This window comes from Cervus canadensis, chromosome 12 (assembly GCF_019320065.1).
Source record: "Cervus canadensis isolate Bull #8, Minnesota chromosome 12, ASM1932006v1, whole genome shotgun sequence".
Classification (NCBI taxonomy): domain Eukaryota; kingdom Metazoa; phylum Chordata; class Mammalia; order Artiodactyla; family Cervidae; genus Cervus; species Cervus canadensis.
The window spans coordinates 23815299-23833614 of NC_057397.1; the positions used below are offsets into that span (position 1 = coordinate 23815299).

At 40.1% G+C, this 18316-nt stretch overlaps 2 long non-coding RNA genes across 2 annotated transcripts in view; one reads left to right on the plus strand and one right to left on the minus strand.

The window, feature by feature from the left end:
• LOC122451364 overlaps positions 1-18316 on the plus strand; it is a 53945-nt gene that overhangs the window by 35179 nt on the left and 450 nt on the right. The window lies entirely within an intron of this gene.
• Positions 1-18316, minus strand: part of LOC122451363 — a 43707-nt gene that overhangs the window by 4255 nt on the left and 21136 nt on the right. The gene's annotated exons all lie outside the window — the stretch shown is intronic.

Here is an 18316-nt window from a genome sequence, read left to right on the forward strand (position 1 = left end):
TAAATAATTTTTGGGTGTAAGATTTTAGAGGCAGATCTCATTGGCTCACTGAAGTACCCTTCCCATTGCTCTTAGATGGCATGACAGATATGCATATGCATTATAGCACTTCAAACTGAATTCTTTTGTGAGGAGAATGAAATGGAGATGATTTTGCCCCTGTGGTCAGCTTGGTGCAAGCTGACCACAGGCTGGGGGTTGCAACAACAGACCTTATTTCTCACAGTGCTGTAGGCCGCAGAGTCTGAGATTAAGATGCCGGAAGACCAAGTGTCTGGCGAGGGCCTGCCTCCTGGTTTGCAGGTCCCCTCACACGGCAGAGAGCAGAGAAGGGAAGAAGGCTCTTCTGACTCTTTCTACAAAAGGGCACAAATCCCATTCATGAGGGCTCCATTCATATGACCCATTGACCTGCCCTCCCGCTATGCCATCATGGAGAGGATGAGGATTTCAGCACATGGATCTTGGGGGACACCAACACTGTTTAGGACGCACTGCATAGCAGACACAGGAAGGGGAGGAGCCTCTGCACCCTGGCACTGAAGATGCAGTTTCACAGGCTCACTTCCTTCTCAGAGGAACATCTTTGTTTGGCTCTTAAAGCAGAACAAGGCTTCTTTGCTATGACTCCTCATCTGTAAGCAGTGGGAAGTGGTTCTTTGCTGGTGAAGAGAATTGGGACACTGAAGAAATGGGAGAGGCTACCGCTCCTTTTCCTTGGAGGAGGAAATGGCAACACAGTCTAGTACTCTTGCTTGGAAAATCCCATGGCCAGAGGAGCCTGGCAGGCTGCAGCTGCAGTGATGGGGTCACAGAGTCGGACAAGACTGAACAACTGAGTGCACTGCTCCTTTTGGGTGTCTTTATTGAAAATAGAGTAATTTAAGTGGTCTTGACTTCTAGTTTCACAGTACATATGGCTGTAAAGAAAGAAATTGTCCCACCTTTCTCTGAGTGAAATAATTTTGCTTTATGTGTATCAAGGTACGATACTGCAAAACAATCAGGAAACCTGTGAGTGCTACATGGAGCATCAATAGTGACCCTAAAAGAGAGCTATGGGGATCTCTGTTCTTACATTAACTGTAACTGGTCCTTTCCCTGACTTGTTAAAGTAAAATAGTTCACCTAAGTGCTTTTTTAAAAAAAATCCTGCAAGGAATCCCCCTTCTGTGTGAAGACTTCGAGATGCTGTTTGCCTGTCAACGGCCTCAGGAGATGGTGGGCTCTGTTTCCGGGGAGACAGGAAGCTTCTGGAAAGAAGGAACTGTGCCTTATGTTTATCTCTAGTCCTTGCAGCAGAAACCCAATGACTTAGATGGTTGCTCAATAAACATGACTGTGACAACTGGATTGTCATTATGTTCAATCTAACATCTGATCTTATATTTTCTTCCTTCCTGTAAAGGTCTGGTTGTCTAGTGTGTCTATATATGAATTAAGGTCATCCCAGCCTAAAGGTAGAAAATTTGATAGAAAATGAAATGCTTTGTGTGCATACTTTTAAATCTAAATGCTATACTTTTAAAAATAAAGCACCACTCTGCACTTTCCTTACCACTTCCTTCCTCTTTTGCTGCAAAGTACCAGCAGCTTTGTCCATAATAGTTCAGATAACATTTATTTTCCTCAAGAATTGAAAAAGTTTGTGAGCACACCTTCAGCATTATTTGACAATATTAAGCAATTTTAGTTGTCTATGGGGTTTTAAAATACATCCTGTAAGAAATAAAAGATAAATGTATTTGAATAATAAGAATTTAAAAATAAGTAGGTCTTTTGGACTTAAAAAAAAAAAAAAAAACCCAACACAGGCTAAAAAGACACACAAAATCTGATCCTTTTTAATCTTTATAGTTCTTGAGTCATCAAGCATTTGTCAAAATGCCAAAACAATATTATACACAGGCGGGATGTTAAGTATAACCTGAATTCAGGCAGGCAGAGCTCTGTGAGCCAAATTTGTGTCCATGGGCCTATACAAATTCTCTGAAGTATTAGACCAATAGGAAAGGATCACAGGGTATATTTCCTAAAATTTAAAAATATGTACTTTAAAAGCTATGAATAAAAAAATCTTCTGTCTGTTTTTTAAATTAAAGCATAGTTGATTTACAATATTGTGTTACTTTCAGGTGTACAACAAAGTGATTCATATGTATATGTATTCTTTTTCATATTTTCTATCATAAGTTATTACAAGATATTGAATATAGTTCCCCGTGCTGTACAGTAGGCCCTTGTTGTTTATCTATTTTATATATAGTGGTGTATATCTGCTAATCCCAAACTCCTAATTTACCCCTCCCTGCCCCCTGCCCCTTCAATAACCATTGTTTGTTTTCTAGTCTGTGAGTCCGTTTAAATTTTGTAAATAAGCTCATTTGTATTAAAAAAAAAACCACCTATCTTTAATGACAGTTTCTCCTGATGTAGAAAAAAATCTTAACAGGCAATATCAAATATTATCATGTGCTTTATGAATTAAAAAATGTACAATAATTTTATCATATAAGAAAAATTGCTAAGACATGGTTCCTATGGGTCTTTCTGACTTGCTTTAGAAATGCTTTCGTATTTTGATTTTAAATGCTGTCTGTTTCTATATTTTAAAAAAAATCAACACAGAGAGGAGAAAAGGTAGTCATTGTTTGAGTCTATAAACTAATATTTGGTGCAGATAAAAGTCTCTTGTTCTGGACGTGTGCCCTCACTGCCTTAGCATAGTGCCTGAGACACAGTCAGAGCTCGATGACTATTTACGGAAAGAAGGAACCACTGCACATGGTGGGTGCTACTTTCTCTCAAGTCCTTCTGCTTACTTCCACACTAAAGTCGCTGCCCCAGTTCTGGTTCTCATCATCTCTGGTCTGCTTACTGTACTCAGTTCAGTTGCTCAGTCGTGTCCAACACTTTGCAACCCCATGGACTGCAGCACACCAGGCCTCCCTGTCCCTCACCAACTCTTGGAGTTTACTCAAATTCATGTCCATCGAGTCAGTGATGCCATCCAACCATCTCGTCCTCTGTCATCCCCTTCTCCTCCTGCCTTCAATCTTTCCTAGCATCAGGGTCTTTTCCAATGTACTAGCCTACTAAATTATCTCTTTGGTTGTTGTCCATGTTTTCTCTTATTCATTCTCTACAATATAACTTTGACTTTTCTCCAAAGCAAATTAGGTCATAATAATAGCTAATATTTATTAATCCCTAGTATGTGTCAAACTTCACATGTATCATGTAACTAAACTCATGTAGCAACAATGATAAGAAGGCATTAAGACTCCTGATACTAGAGCTGAGTAAACTGAGGCACAGAGAGGTCAAGCGGAGAGGCCGGTCTGGCTCTGGCAGGGCTACCTTTCTGTGACGTTATGCACCTGATGGAAGCGGGTGATTGATGATCTTAGTTTTCCTGGAGCCGGTTCAGTGCAGCACTGAAAGTCTGGTGTCATAAGAAGGTCCTCTGTCCCAGGGCAGCTGAAGCAGTTGGTTACCCTCCACACAGCATAAAAACTTTATACTACTGTACCTCCATCTCTCCCCTCCCAATTCCTGTACTATTTTATCATACATTCTACTTTTCCCTATGTTATAAATCCCATACTACATTTCTAATATTTTTCTTAAATAGTCAATTGTTCTGAAAAGAGATTTAAATAATAGAAAATTCTTTTCTGTTTTCTGTGCTCATCAATTCTTCTTTTAGGGACTTCCCTGGTGGTCCAGTGGCTAAGACTCCACGCTTCAACTGCAGGGAGCACAGGCTTGATCCCTAGCCAGGGAACTAAGATCCCACATGCCAGTGTGACGCGGCCAAAGAGAAATAAATAAAATAAAATAGGACAGCCTGGTTAAAAAAATCCTTTGTGTTGATCTAGATTTCTATCTGGTATTCTTTTCATTTTGCCTAAAGGGTTTCCTTTAATATTTCTTATAGTGTGAGTCTGCTGATGATGCTAATTCAGCTTTTGTGTATCTGCAAAGTCTTTATTTTGACTTTACTCTTGAAAGAAAATTAAAGAGACAAAATTATAGAGTTACAACTTTTCTTTCAAAATTTTAAAGCATTTGATCTACAGAATTCTTTTTTCTCTTATCTACAGAATTCTTGCTTGCATTATTTCCAGTTTTATTGAGATACGACATATAATATTGTATTAGTCCAGTGTGTACATGATTTGCTATATGTATATATGACAAAATGATTACCGCAACAAATTTAGTTACAGACAACCACTTTACAAAGCTACAATTTTTATTTCCTGTAATGAGAACTCATAAGATCTACTCTTCTAGCAACTTTCAAATATTCAGTACTCTATTGGTAACTATAGTTACCATGCTGCATATTATATTCTCAAGCTTTTATTATCATATAATTGAAAATTTATACCTTCTGATCAACTTCACCAGTCACACTTGATCCTCCTTCACCTTTCTCCTCTGGCTATTATGAATTTGTGTTTCTTTTTTCTAACTTTAAGATGTCACATATAAGTGAGATCATACAGCTTTTCTGTTTGATTTTTTCACTTAGCATAATGCCTTTGAGATCCACCCATATTGTCAAAAATAGCAGGAATTTCTTCTTTTTTATGCTCCCAAAATATTTGACATATATCTCAAAATATGTAGACATATACCACATTTTCTTTATCCACTCATCTGTTGATCAACACTCAGATTGTTTTCATGTCTTCGTTATTGTAAATAATGCTGCAACAAACACAGGACTGCAAATATCTTTTTGAGATGATGTTTTTTGTTTTCTTCAGATAAATATTCAGAAGTGGAATTACTGTAGTTATATTTTTAGTTTTTGGAGGAACCTCTACTGGTTTCCATACTTGTTGCACCAGTTTGCTACTGCTACTGCTAAGTCACTTCAGTCGTGTCCAACTCTGTGCGACCCCATCCCTGGGATTCTCCAGGCAAGAACACTGGAGTGGGTTGCCATTTCCTTCTCCAATGCATAATGCATAAAAGTAAAAAGTGAAAGTGAAGTCGCTCAGTCATGTCTGACTCTTCGCGACCCCATGGACTGCAGCCTACCAGGCTCCTCCGTCTATGGGATTTTCCAGGCAAGAGTACTGGAGTGGGGTGCCATTGCTTTCTCTGACTCCTTCCCACAAATAGTGCACAAGCGTTCCCTTATTCTACAAATCTTTGCCAACACTTATTTGTTGTCTCTTTGATAATGGCTATTCCGGCAGGTGTGGGGTGATATTTTCATTGTGGTTTTGATTTGCATTTCTCTGATGATTACTGATGTTGAGCATCTTTTCATGTGTCTGTTAACCATCTGTATGTCTTCTCTGGAAAAATATCTATTCAGGTCCTCTGCCCATTTTTAAACTAGCTTTTTTTTTTTCTAATGCAGTATATGGGTTCTTTATATATTTTGGGTATTAACATCTTATTAAATGTCTGACTTGCAAATATTTTCTCCCATTCTGTAGGTTGTCTTTTCATTTTGTTGATGGTTTCCTTTGCTGCCCAGAAGCCTTTTAGTTTGATGTAGTCTCACTTTATTTTTACTTATGTTGCCTTTGCTTTTGATGTCAAATCCAAAAAAATCATTGCCAAAATATATGTCTGGAAGCTTACCCCCTGTTTTCTTCTAGGATTTTTATGGCTTCAGGTCTATTGTTCAAATTTTAAGTCATTTTGTGTTGATTTTTTTGTCTAGTATAAGATAAGGGGTCCAGTTTCCCCAGCACCATTTATTGAAGAATTTCCCCATGTATATTCTTGGCTTCTTTGTTGTAAATTAGTTGACCAAATATGCATGGGTTTATTTCAAGGCTCTCTATTCTCCTCTATCGTTCTATTTTTATGCCTATAGCATACTGTTTTATTACAATAGCTTTGTAATATGGCTTGAAATCAGAGTACGATGCCTCCAGATTTGTCCTTTTTCTCAAGATGACTTTACTGGGGTCTTTTGTGGTTCTACATGTGAAATAAATGTGAAAGTAAATGCCACTGAAATTTTTATAGGGATTGCTTCAACCTGGAGGTACTTTTTGATTAGAAGGATGACATTTCAAATTTTACCTTTGGGGTAAAATTCTTCTATTCTCATAAACAGAAGACAGTTAAATTACTTGGAAACAGGTGAATCCTTTCACGTCTTGATTTTAATGTTTGTCAGGCAGAATTTGAACTGCATTCAGCCTAGGAATAACTTCCCCCACTAGTGAGATGAGACCCTCCCAGGTACTCTTCTCAAAGTCCCATGGATATGAAGTTTTCCAGTCTGGCTGGTGGGAACAGGCACTATTCCTGGCCCACTGCAAGTGCTGGACTCCATTACCTCTGGTCTGTTGGATGGTTCTTTTCTCAGTCCCTGAGAATTCCCTTTTTCGCATGTTCTGATCTGGACTCAGCTGAATATTTAAGGGGAACCCTCTACTGATCTCTCACTGCACAGCATTCTTTTTTTCTAGTATTGTTCTATGAACACCTTGGTCTCCCCAGCCTTTCAGCCTCATCTCAATCCAGCAAGTCCTCTGGGTTTCCCCCAGACCCCCATCCTGCACCACTGCCCAGAAAGTCTCTCAAGGCAATAAGCTGGGACAACCGTAGGGCTGACCTCACTTGTCTGTTTCTCAGGGAATCACTGTTCTTTGTTGCCTTCCTGGTGTGTTATGAACCAATACTTCATACATATTTGTTTATTGGCTGTTTCAGGTGGAGGATAAGTCCCGTTTCTGCTTCTTCATTGTGGCGGTGTGAGACCAGAATGTGTTGGATAAATGATCATAAAATGTTTGTTCTCCCTTCTTGTGGCTCCACATACTAGCACACAAATTTAGTGACTGTTGACATGTTTTTGAACTTAATTCAAAACTGTTTTCATTTAGTCAGGTTACCAAACTTATGTTTTTTGTTTATATAGACATGATATAAATGAAAGGGCTGAACATGAAATGATTAACTACAAAGCTTAGCTACTTAACAGGAACAAGATAAGCAAGATAGCTCTCGGTTTACTTATTAATGTCCATCTTACTAGTTGCTTTACTGGCATTTTGAAATAACTACTTATAATTATGCAAGAATACTTGAGGTGATCTGTCTAAATGTGATCTAGTTGGGTAATAAAGTAATTCTTTTGAATGGCTAATATCCATTTACATGGACAGAATTATGATCTATGTAATCTAACTTGAGTTCATCCGGTGTTTACTGGATACATTCTATGTGCTAGGCACTGAGCTAAGTCTAGAGACAGAGATGAATAATAAATAGCCTCTGCTGGTCTACCCCCACCCCCCAGGAGCTCAGAGGGAGGCAGAACTGATAAGTGAGTTGACAATGTGGTAAGTACTGCAATTATACTAATTACAGGTTGCTATGAGAGCACAGAGGTGGGGCACCTCACACAGCCCAGGCGGGTGTTACGGTTGTGAGTGGGAAGGTGTAGCTGATGCTGTGGTTGACCGTCTCTCTCCTCCTTCCTTCTTGGAAGAGCCCTGGTTTGATGATTCGCTCTCCTTCTCCCTGGTGGGGCCAGGAAGTCAGTGCTCATAAGTCTAACTCAGTCACCGTCAATCACTGTACTTCTATGCTCATTTTCAATGATTGTTTCAGATGAGGGTATGTGACACCCCCAGAAAGAAAATGCAAAAGTAATTCTATAGATGGGTCTCAGGACAGGGTTTTCTCCTGATAGAAGGAACTGTGCAAGGAGAAACCTCTCTTCTGGCTTTGATCACAGTTGTGTGACAACATGGGCCTTCCCAGGTGGTGCTAGTGGTAAAGAACCTGCCTGACAATGCAGGAGACTAAGAGATGCTGATTCGATCCCTGGGTGGGGAGGATCCCCTGGAGGAGGGCATGACAACCCACTCCAGTATTCTTGCCTGGAGGATCCCATGGACAGAGGAGCCTGGTGGGCTACAGTCCATAGGGCCGCAATGTGCCGGACACGACTGAAGTGACTTAGCACACACGCACATGAGACCTCATGATACTTGAGTTGTGTCATTCATGTTCTGATTATGAAAGGACAGCCTTTCTGTTCTTCAGAGGACTGAAGAGTAGAAATAAGGAAAGCTGTTGGGTCCTTGTTGACATCATCATGTCGCTAAATTACAAACTTGGAATCTTCTGTCTCTATCTTTTCTTGTTATTTTTTTTTCCCTGATGTGGACCATTTTTCAAGTCTTTATTGAATTTGTAATGATATTACTTCTGTTTTTTTTTTTGGTTGGGAGGCATGTAGGATCTTAGCTCCTCAACCAGGGATGGAACCCACACCCCCTGCATTAGAAGAGAAAGTCTTGACCACCCAATTGCTGGGGAATTCCCTCTCATTGTTGTTATAATGAGACAATAAATCCTTATTATTTAAGCCACTTTCAGTGGCTTAAAATAATAATTCCATTATATGAAGTCAAAAGTACCCTAACAGATATGGAAGGTTACCCAAAGAAGTGATGCTTGGGTAATGCTGTAAAGGACCAAAGATATTCAACCTGGAGGATGAAGGAGAGGGAGAGGTCACCCTAGGCAGAGGGAAGCGCTTGCTCAAAGGCTTAGAAACACAAAGCAATATGGAGTGCTTGAGAAAGTACAGGCAGTTCTGTACTGGACTCCTGTTCTGGTAATTCAGATTTTCTCACTTGGGTAGAATGTCTTTTGCACATAGTAGAAATCCAATTACTATTTGTTGCCTGATTGCTTTTATAATGTTTTCTTTAATTATATTGAATTCAGTCCAAGAATGTCTATTGATGTGCCAGGAATTTTACAGGCACATATGGTAGAATCTGACTCTTGTCTGTGGCAATATTCATCCCAACTTCCTTTTAAAATGCTAAAAACTAAAAACTACACTTCCCAGACTTTCCTGAGAGGGTTATGATCTATTTCCCATCAGTTAGATACAATCACTAGGACTTTGACTTTAAAGAGCATCCCAGTGAGAGAAGAATGCGAGGCATTGGTGTCGTGGATGTGAAAGTGGCAGAGATGCTGTGTACACAGGTGTGCTCCAGGTCCCCAGGTTTGTAGAAGAGGCAGCAGTCACCTTGGTGGCCCACGTGGGCGGTGTTCTATTGGAGGTTGTTCCCAGAACCTCAGGGGCGAGCGGCGCTGACCAGAATCACCTTGCTCTGGGATTACAGGATTTACAGTCTGTATAGCAACGACTACTTTCCACAGCACTTTTAAAGCACCTCTCTTGTGTGAGGTTAATCGGGCTTCTGTGACACTCATAGGGCTTTAACATACGTTCTTTTGACAGAAATCGAGGCCCCTGGGAAGCTAAGTGAGACAGAAATAAAACAGTGATTGTTGAGACTAGAATTCAGGCTTTATAACTCCTAATCTAATGCTCTTTCCTCTCAGTGTCATTTGGAGAATGGGCTGTTCTACAGGGACCCCTACTGGAATTACATCTATGCATCACTGAAAACTTGCCATATGGTCAGACCTTTCTAAAAGATATGCTGGACCCATTGACATGTAGGCGAAAAGCTTTGTAGCCCATTACTGATCATCCAAACCATCCCTTCTCACTTGAATAGCATGTTTAATGGAAACCCGTCCCCTAAACGAGAAGTACATCATGTTACTATTACATCCTCCACTACCTTCTTAGAGACCATTATGTGGCTCCATCATATAATGGAAACACTTATATTGACAAAGAAAAATGAAAAGCTGCTCTAAAAGTTCAAATACTTAATGTGTGTTTGATGAGAATATACAAAAGCAGTGGTGATAAAGTTTCTAATTGCACACTAATGCAAATTTTCAAGAAAAAAGTGACTTAATTTTTTCATATTGTGCTTTGCTTCCTCAATAAAGAGATATTAAATGCTTCTCCTTCCATTTCTAGAGGTGCTAAAGATAGCTATAATAAATGTTGACAATGGGAAAAAGATGTGAGCAAAATAAAAAGAGAACATGCAGGCTTATGCAATCTGAATTCCGTGGACCAGTCCAAGGCTCTGCCAGCTCCCCACATCAACCTATTCTTACAATGGGGATTGCAGACAGAGACCTTTCAGCTGGAAGATAAACACAGTATTATTTGACCAAACCTTTTCTAGGAAAAGCAGACTAAGATGATGTAAGTGACTTTCTCCTTCCCTACTATGCTATTTATTGGCTTCTCCACCTTCTTCCATTTCCTACCACTTCTCTTTTTCTTCCTCCTCCTCTTTATGTATGAGATTCATGCACAATGAATGAAATAAGACTCTTGCTCAGGGCAGGTTAGGAAATCTGCTGACACTCTAATAGTCACATATGTATGAAAATATGAGAAGTCATGGCAATTTCATTACGGGTGCATAAATTAACTACTTGTCTGTGTCTTCTGGCCTCTGCTACAAGGAACATTTTCAGTGGTGGTGGGGTTGTGAAGGAAAGGGTAGAAATAGTGAACATATATTGAAATTCACCATAGTTCAGTTGCTGTGTTAAGTATGTATTTTCTCATTAAAATTTCACATTAGCTTCTGAGACAGTTACTATTATTATCACTATTATTTGACATATGATCTACATATGATTTGAGTTACAAAATCTTGACTGAGATCAAGGTTAGACAGGGGGTTTCAGACTTGTGAAGTCTCCACATCTGTGCTCTTTACCACAAAACTAAATTTATCAAAATGAGGCTGCCTAACAAATTGGTTCTAAATAAATTCAGCAAAGTTTCAGGATACAAAATCAATACACAAAACCCAGCTGCACTTCTATACACTAGTAAGAAGCTATCTGAAAGAGAGAAACAGAAAAAGCAATCCCATTTGTAACAGCATCAAAGGGAATTAAAATATCTAGAAAAAACCTTAACCAATGAGGTGAAAGATCTGTACACTGAGAACTGTAACATACTGATGAAAGAAACTGAAGAAGACGCAAATAAATGGAAAGATATCCCATTTTCTCAGATTGGAAGAATATTGTGAAAATGTTCACACTACCCAAAGTAATATATTAATACAAGTTCAATGTAATTCCTAACAAAATCCCAATGCCATTTTTTTACAGAAGTAGAAAAAAATTCAAAACCTTAAATAATTAAAGAAATCCTGAGAAAGAACAAAGCAAGTGGCTTTGTTTCTGATTTCAAGTTACATTATACAGCTATAGTAATCAAAACAGTGTGGCAATGGCATAAAAACTGACAAATAGATCAATGGAACAAAATAGAGAACCCAGTAATAAATCCACATGTATGTGGTCAACTAATTTTTGACCAAAATCACACAATAGGGAAAAGATAGACTCTTCAATAAATGGTGCTGGGAAAACTGAATAGCTGTATGAAAAAGAGTAACACTGGACCACTATCTTACACCCTCAAAAAAAGATGAACTTGAAATGGATCAAAGACTTAAATATAAGACCTGAAACCACAAAAATCCTAGAAGAAAACACAGAGAAAAGCCCTTTGACATTGGTCTTGGCAATTATTTCTTGAGTAAGACACAAAAACACAGGCACCAAGAGCTAAAGTACATGGGACTATATAAAACCAAAGAGCCTGTGCACAGTAAAAGGGGAAAAAAATCTATGAATTGAAAGGGCAACCTACCAAATAGGGAAAGGCAATAGATATTAGGATTAATAACCTAAATATAAAAAGAACTCAAGTTACTCAATAGAAAAAAGTACTGGGACACCAGAGAGGAAGGAGAATCTGGACCTCTTATTTCTCCTGCTAATGCCTCCTACTGGCGGATCCAGTGGCAGGCAAGGAGCTTCAGTGATATAGTCCATAGGGGTCACATTCTCCATGAAACATGCACCACAATAAGAAATCTTCAATAGGAGAGGCTACCTGTCCATGCTGAGGCCTTTCCTCAGTCCTCAAAGAAGATACAGTCAATTTAGTTTCTGAACACTTACTTAGGATAATTAGCCTTGAGTCTCCATAACCAGTTTCTGCAAATACACTTCCATTCTGGAAGCTTCTCTGTATGATCACAAAAAATACTCCTTCCTGGGCACAGGTGTAGACTTGCCTCTTACACATACTCATATCTCTAACCACACCAGATATGAGCCAAGACAAGGATATCTCCTTAGATGTCTGACGACCTGGGAGTTAAGTAACACATTCCTCCTTCCAGATGAATTCCTTTTTTAGAACCAATTCTCCTCCCAAGCGGTAAATTCTGATTCAAACACTCTTCTCCATGTGCTAGACACACCTTGGGCCAAACAGCCAGGACTCACCTAACACAGGACAAGGCATAGGGTCAGACCCAGGTCTGTTCTGTAAATCTATCCACTCACGAAGGCATGAAAACCCCTTTCTAGCACTTTTTCTGTCCCCTCATCTATTCCAATCCTTTCCCCATACACTTGATAAATAAGAAGAATTGGAAACCAGGACATCAGAGCATGTTCAATTTTTGACAGATTACTGAGTTGTTCTCAGTACCCAGATTGGCTTTCCACATCTCAGGGATAATAAATGTTAGTCACCATCCCCCTCTTACACAGCAGATGAACAATTTCAGGAGAAAGGCTTCCCTCACACTGTGCTCCTTCTTCCAGCAAATGTTCACCGTTTCAGACATTTCCCTGAGAACCACAGCAGAGCCTCTCTGTAAGAAGGCAGTTCTCCGGGGGTTATTTATCAGACTAGACAGCCACCATTCACTCTGTTTAACTGTGTGGTTATTCAACACTGAAATTTCCTGATCCTTTTTCATGTTGATTGAGCATAGCATAATTAAGAGAGAATAAAAGATAGCTGACTTATCCAATTTATATGTCTACTTTATCTAAACTGCAGTCACAATCATAAGAAAAAACAAAAGATGAAAGATATGTATGTGTTTACAAATATATATAAAGTGGGGGGAAAAAAGAACCAATAATTTGGAGCACCAAGTTTAAAGCTTAACTCATTGTTTCTTTAAGAATCTATCTAACAAAACAGGATAAGTCACAGGATTCAATCACCCTGAGTGAGTTTAGAGTGTGTCTCTGTACTCCACTCCACACTGGGCTTAGATATTGTTTGATTGACTGCCTGTCCTGCGGAGGAAAGATGCTATTAGATTTCATTCCTCTAAAGATATGCTCCTTCTTTATCACAAATTCCAAGGTTGACTTTTACCATGACTTCTGGAGCAATGGTAGAATGTCTCTTAACTTTGATGGTTTCTCTGTGTGAGTGTAATGTAACAAAGAGGATAAACCAGAACTCACCCTGTGTCTGCAGTTGGCTTAGTTTGTCATGGACAAGAATGAGAGAAGAATTCATTGAGTCATTGCCTAAAAATTCCTTCTGGGCCAAGGAAAGGAGAGTTCCTGGCATATTACTTTTTATTTGGGCTTCCCTGGTGGCTCAGAGAGTAAAGAATCTACTTACAAGGCAGGAGGACCTGGGTTCAATCCTGGATCCAGAAGATCCCCTGGAGAAGAGAATGGCAACCCACTCCAGTATTCTTGCCTGGGAAATCCCATGGACAGAGGAGCCTGGCAGGCCATAGTCCAAAGAGCTGGACACAACTGAGTGACTAATACTTTTACCATCTTTTACTTTTTGTTTGTACTTCAGTTCAGTTACTCAGTTGTGTCCAACTCTTTGCGACCCCATTGACTGCAGCATGTCAGACTTCCCTGTCCATCACCAGCGCCCAGAGCTTGCTCAAACTCATGTCCATCGAGTTGGTGATGCCATCCAACCATCTCATCCTCTGTCATCCCCTTCTCCTCCTGCCTTCAATCTTTCCCAGCATCAGGGTCTTTTCTAATGAGTCAGTTCTTCGCATCAGATGGCCAAAATATTGGAGCTTCAGCATTAGTCCTTCCAATGAATATTCAGGACTGATTTCCTATTTCTACTTTTTCTCAGATGACCATATCTCTACCCTGCTGGCCCAGCTTGCCATAGGGACAATGTGGGTGGCAGTAAACATTTGTTTTGGGGTGAATTCTCACCTTCCTCTGCCACACACCCAGAAGTGGTGGTAAATGTGTGTGGAGAATTTTAACATGACCTGAAATCAGTCCCCTGTTTCAGTACCAGAAATAATAGAAAAACGGGCAGGTTAACATTCAGCCCTACGGCATTTTTCGATAAGCAGGGAACTAGTTTCACTGCTTTAGCCAAAAAGTTTTCTAGGAAATACTTTTGATTGGTTTTAAAACTGTGGAAAGTTGAGAAACTAGCTTCTCTCTCAGAACTCTGGAGCTGACCAGCCTCAACTCAGCCACACTCTTGATTTGCGGGATGAGAACGTCCATGTATATAAAGCTTCTGAGATCAACCATTTTCAGGGTAATGGTAGCACAGTTGTTTATATCAATACACAACTCACCCAATTCCAATTAGCACAATAACCGGGCCACAATATGGCTAGCCCAGATAATTTTAACATTCCTATCAAATTAACCTTTAACGAGTGATTTGAGGATGCTGTAATTGGCCTCTATGGCAACCAAGAAAAAGACAACCAAACTGTGACTGACTCAGCTGAGCCCTGTAAGCACTGCAGTAAAGCGCTGCTTAAAATGCCCATTTGCAGAAAGGCACACATGTTGGCAGTTGGCCGTATTAGCCTCGCTCAAGTGCAGAGAATTACATAGCTTCCTTCAAAGTCATTAGGACTGCTAGCTCCTTCTTAATTAAACTAAACCCTAACTCAAGTCACATTCACTTCAGCAGTCTTTGTTTTTCAGTCAATTAAGTCAGGTTTTTAACATCTAAATTTTCCACACATACTCTCTAATGAGTTTCATTTTTACTCTGCTTTTCAAAATTCAGATAGAAAAGGCATTTGCATTGTTATTAATATGCTTTTCAAAAAAGTGCGTTTCAGTTTATTTTGAATGGCCATACATTTTCCCCCAAGTTTGGGTGGAATCTTTCTGCATCTGGATTGTCACATAGACCAAATCAGTGTATGAATCTACTTCCACAGCTGTTCCAAATGTTATCACTACCATCACCATCATTAAACTCCTTACCATGCATTGCACATGTGTAAATAATTTGAGTAAAGTGAACTTATTTTTAACACATAGAAGCATACTCAGAACCCAAGTTTTGTATGTTACTTAAAGACCTAATGTACTATCAGAATGATTTATATTAAGGTTCTTATTTTTTGTAAGACGAGCTACAATGAATCTTACCAATGAGGTATTTGTAAGAATACAGCAATCCTTCTCGTGGATAATATTGTTTGGCTGTATTTTGATTGTGTTATTATTTTTTTTGGAGAAAGAGGCAGAGTTGATGAAATTTATTTTCAGATTATATCATCTGTTCAGGGTTTTCTGTTTCTACACTTTCCATATGAAGTATAACATTGTGAAACCAAATCCCCTGATTCTGCCCCAGCACTGATGATATTTCACCTAAGACACAGGGAAGCTTTTTCTGTCTATTGGGGCTGATGCAGATCATGAATAATAGACTACTTGGTGGTTCTGGAAGGCTGAGGGTTTCTTTCCAATTCTGCTGTTCAGTATGGGTTCTCCCACGTGGAAGGGTGAAGTGGGGCCAGGAATGAAAAGTCCTAAGGCAATGGCGTGGAAATTCTCAGCGTTCCCTTAGTCTCCCACATGTTCAAATCTCTCAGAAATTTAGCTTCTGTTATCATCCATTTGACAACCAAGAACACATTTGTATCCAAAACTTTGATAGTTCTGTAATCTTCTCATCAGTTCTCCACTCACCCTCTCCCCAAATCAGCAAACTACCCTCCAGCACCACACCAACCCTGACACTGATCCAAATGGAGACTGTCTTTTCTAGTACTGTAATATATAATGGAATTTGAGTAAATGTACAACCAAAGGACGAAACACTACAGACGCAGAGGTAGAACAGGCTCAATTTCTTTCTTTCTTTTTTTTCCCCTCTTTTGGCCCTGTCACAGTGTGTGTGGAATCTTAGTTCTCCCAACCCACTTCAGGATTCTTGTCTGGAGAATCCCATGGACAGAGGAGCCTGGCGATCTACAGCCCATGGGGTCGCAAGAGTTGGACACCACTTAGTGACCAAATGACAATGATGACCAGGGATTGAATCCATGCCCCCTGAAGTGGAAGCACTTAAGTGGAGTCTTAACCACTAGACCGCCAGGGAAGTCCCCAGGCACTATTTCTTAACAAGGTCAAATCATAGAATTTCCTGTTCACGATCAGAGACTGCCAGACGGCCATGTATCTGTGCTACCCCTTATCTGGGCCTACCCAGGTAAGATGGGCTTTAGAACTCTTGAACCTGAGTTCTCACCTGCAAAGTAGCCTAACCTTGGGGATAAGAAAAGGTCTACTAAGAGTGGTCTGGAAGCAGGACAATATATCCACTCTGAGTGGGTGCATTTTCTAATTTATAAATTGTGCTTTGATGATAATTCTGCAATTCTCAAGGCAGCAAAAATAAATATGGCTTCACTGGAGCTGACTGGCCTCACTGTTCCTGAGATTCCAGTCACCTCCGTGGCGAGGGATTTGAACTTGAGGACTGCCATTCCAGAGATGGTGCTGATGGCAACCCCACCCCCAACCCCACCAGTGGAGCAGAGAGGCCAAAGGGCAAATGGCGAGGGGAGGGGCAATCCCATGTTTGTTTAAGTCATTGATTTTTCATATGACAAACCAGGCCAACTTAGTAAAGCTATTTGAGTATATCAGCAGTGGTTTCCAGAAAGTATTGTTACCACAGATGTTACTGCAAGATAATCAAAAGAACACATCTAATTTGGGGATGTAGAGTACTTATTTCTGTTGCTGATTCTATCATTTGAAGCTTTCAAAGCTGAAAGCTTTCATGATTAAGCACATATTATTCTCCTGGAAGATATTTCTTTTTTGGCAGATAAGATAATGGAACAGATCCACTGTTTGTCAAGAGGAGTTACTATGTCATTAAAAAGCCTTTAACACAATGTTTTTTCTCTTTTCCAGGCTGGTTGAAAAGATTTGAATGCAAAAGCACAGATATAACAATAACAGTACAAAACCTAAATTGTCCATGGAAAAGCTTAAACCAACTTAAAATTTTCCATTTGCCAAATGCTCTTCAAGCAATTTAAATGTAATTCAAAACATGCACTCAGTAGCCACAGATGTGTGTTGCCTCAAAATGTTCTTTGTCTTGGTTGCATACATCCAATTTCTTTCTAAAAATTGTCTCTATTACAGCAGGAGGAAAAAAATACCCAAATTCAATTACAAAATTGATATGATTAAAATCTTTTTTGTGTGTCTTACTCCTGGAAAAGTATTATCTTATCACCACAAAAATCTTTATTTATTTTGTTCTTTAGGACTTATGAACAATGCCAGAAGGGCCTTTTGCAGTGTAGCATGAGTTCATTCAATACAAAGAGTTCTGAATTCATGGAAATGCTCTGAAACACCACTAGCCCTGGGAATAGGGACGGAGGGGCTGCGATTTTTGCTCGTGTGTACAGTCAAGATGGACAGGGAGGCCTGGTGTGCTGCGATTCATGGGGTTGCAGAGTCTGACACGACTGAGCGACTGAACTGAACTGAAGAGTCAAGGCCATCAAAACATAGTGTCTCCTTGAGCATCTTTCAGGAGATAATCTATACTGCTAGGAATCACCACCCCTCCATGTCAGCTTCCTCCAACACTGATGTCTTTTGATGAATTTACAGTTTATTATAGTAACTGCAATAATAATTGACAGTTTATCATAAACTTTAGAAGATGCCTGAATAGGGAAAGTTATGATTTCTGGGACCTTTCAGAGGTGAGTCAAGATTCATGATTGGTATAGACCAAGATACGCTTCTCTAAGACCTCCCTTTGGCATCTCTCATCTAGGCCCTGTGCTCTATGGAATGCTTTAACCAGTGTTCTCCCTAGCAAACTGGGCTGCTGGGTATGTGGGTCACCCTCCCCCCAATCCAGAGAAGGGTCTAGAAAGAGAGCTGGCTCTTTGGGGGTGATTCTCTTCTATAGCTTCTGGGGCCTCAGGAGAGTGAAGGGCCCCTGAAGCATCTAAGGCACCCCCTCCTGGGTCCCCCACCCTGACTTGGAGGAGGGTGGTGACTGAGACCCTGACCTTGGCCTGGGTGGAGACTGGCAGGCTTGGGAGCAAGGGTGTAACTTCTTAGAGCCTCAGGAGCTCAGACTGGTGAGAGGTTAGTAGTATCAACCCTCAGGCCTGTTAATTCAATGAGCTGCTACCTGCAAACACTCAGCCCCAGGCCTGCCCTGCAGGGACCCTCCAGGCCAGGAGCTGCAGTGGAAATGGTGTCTGTTCTGAAGGGAATGTGGGGCATGGGTTGGGGGGCTGGGGTGGGTGGACCCTTGCTGCAAAAATATTTAGCAAAATCCCCATGAAAT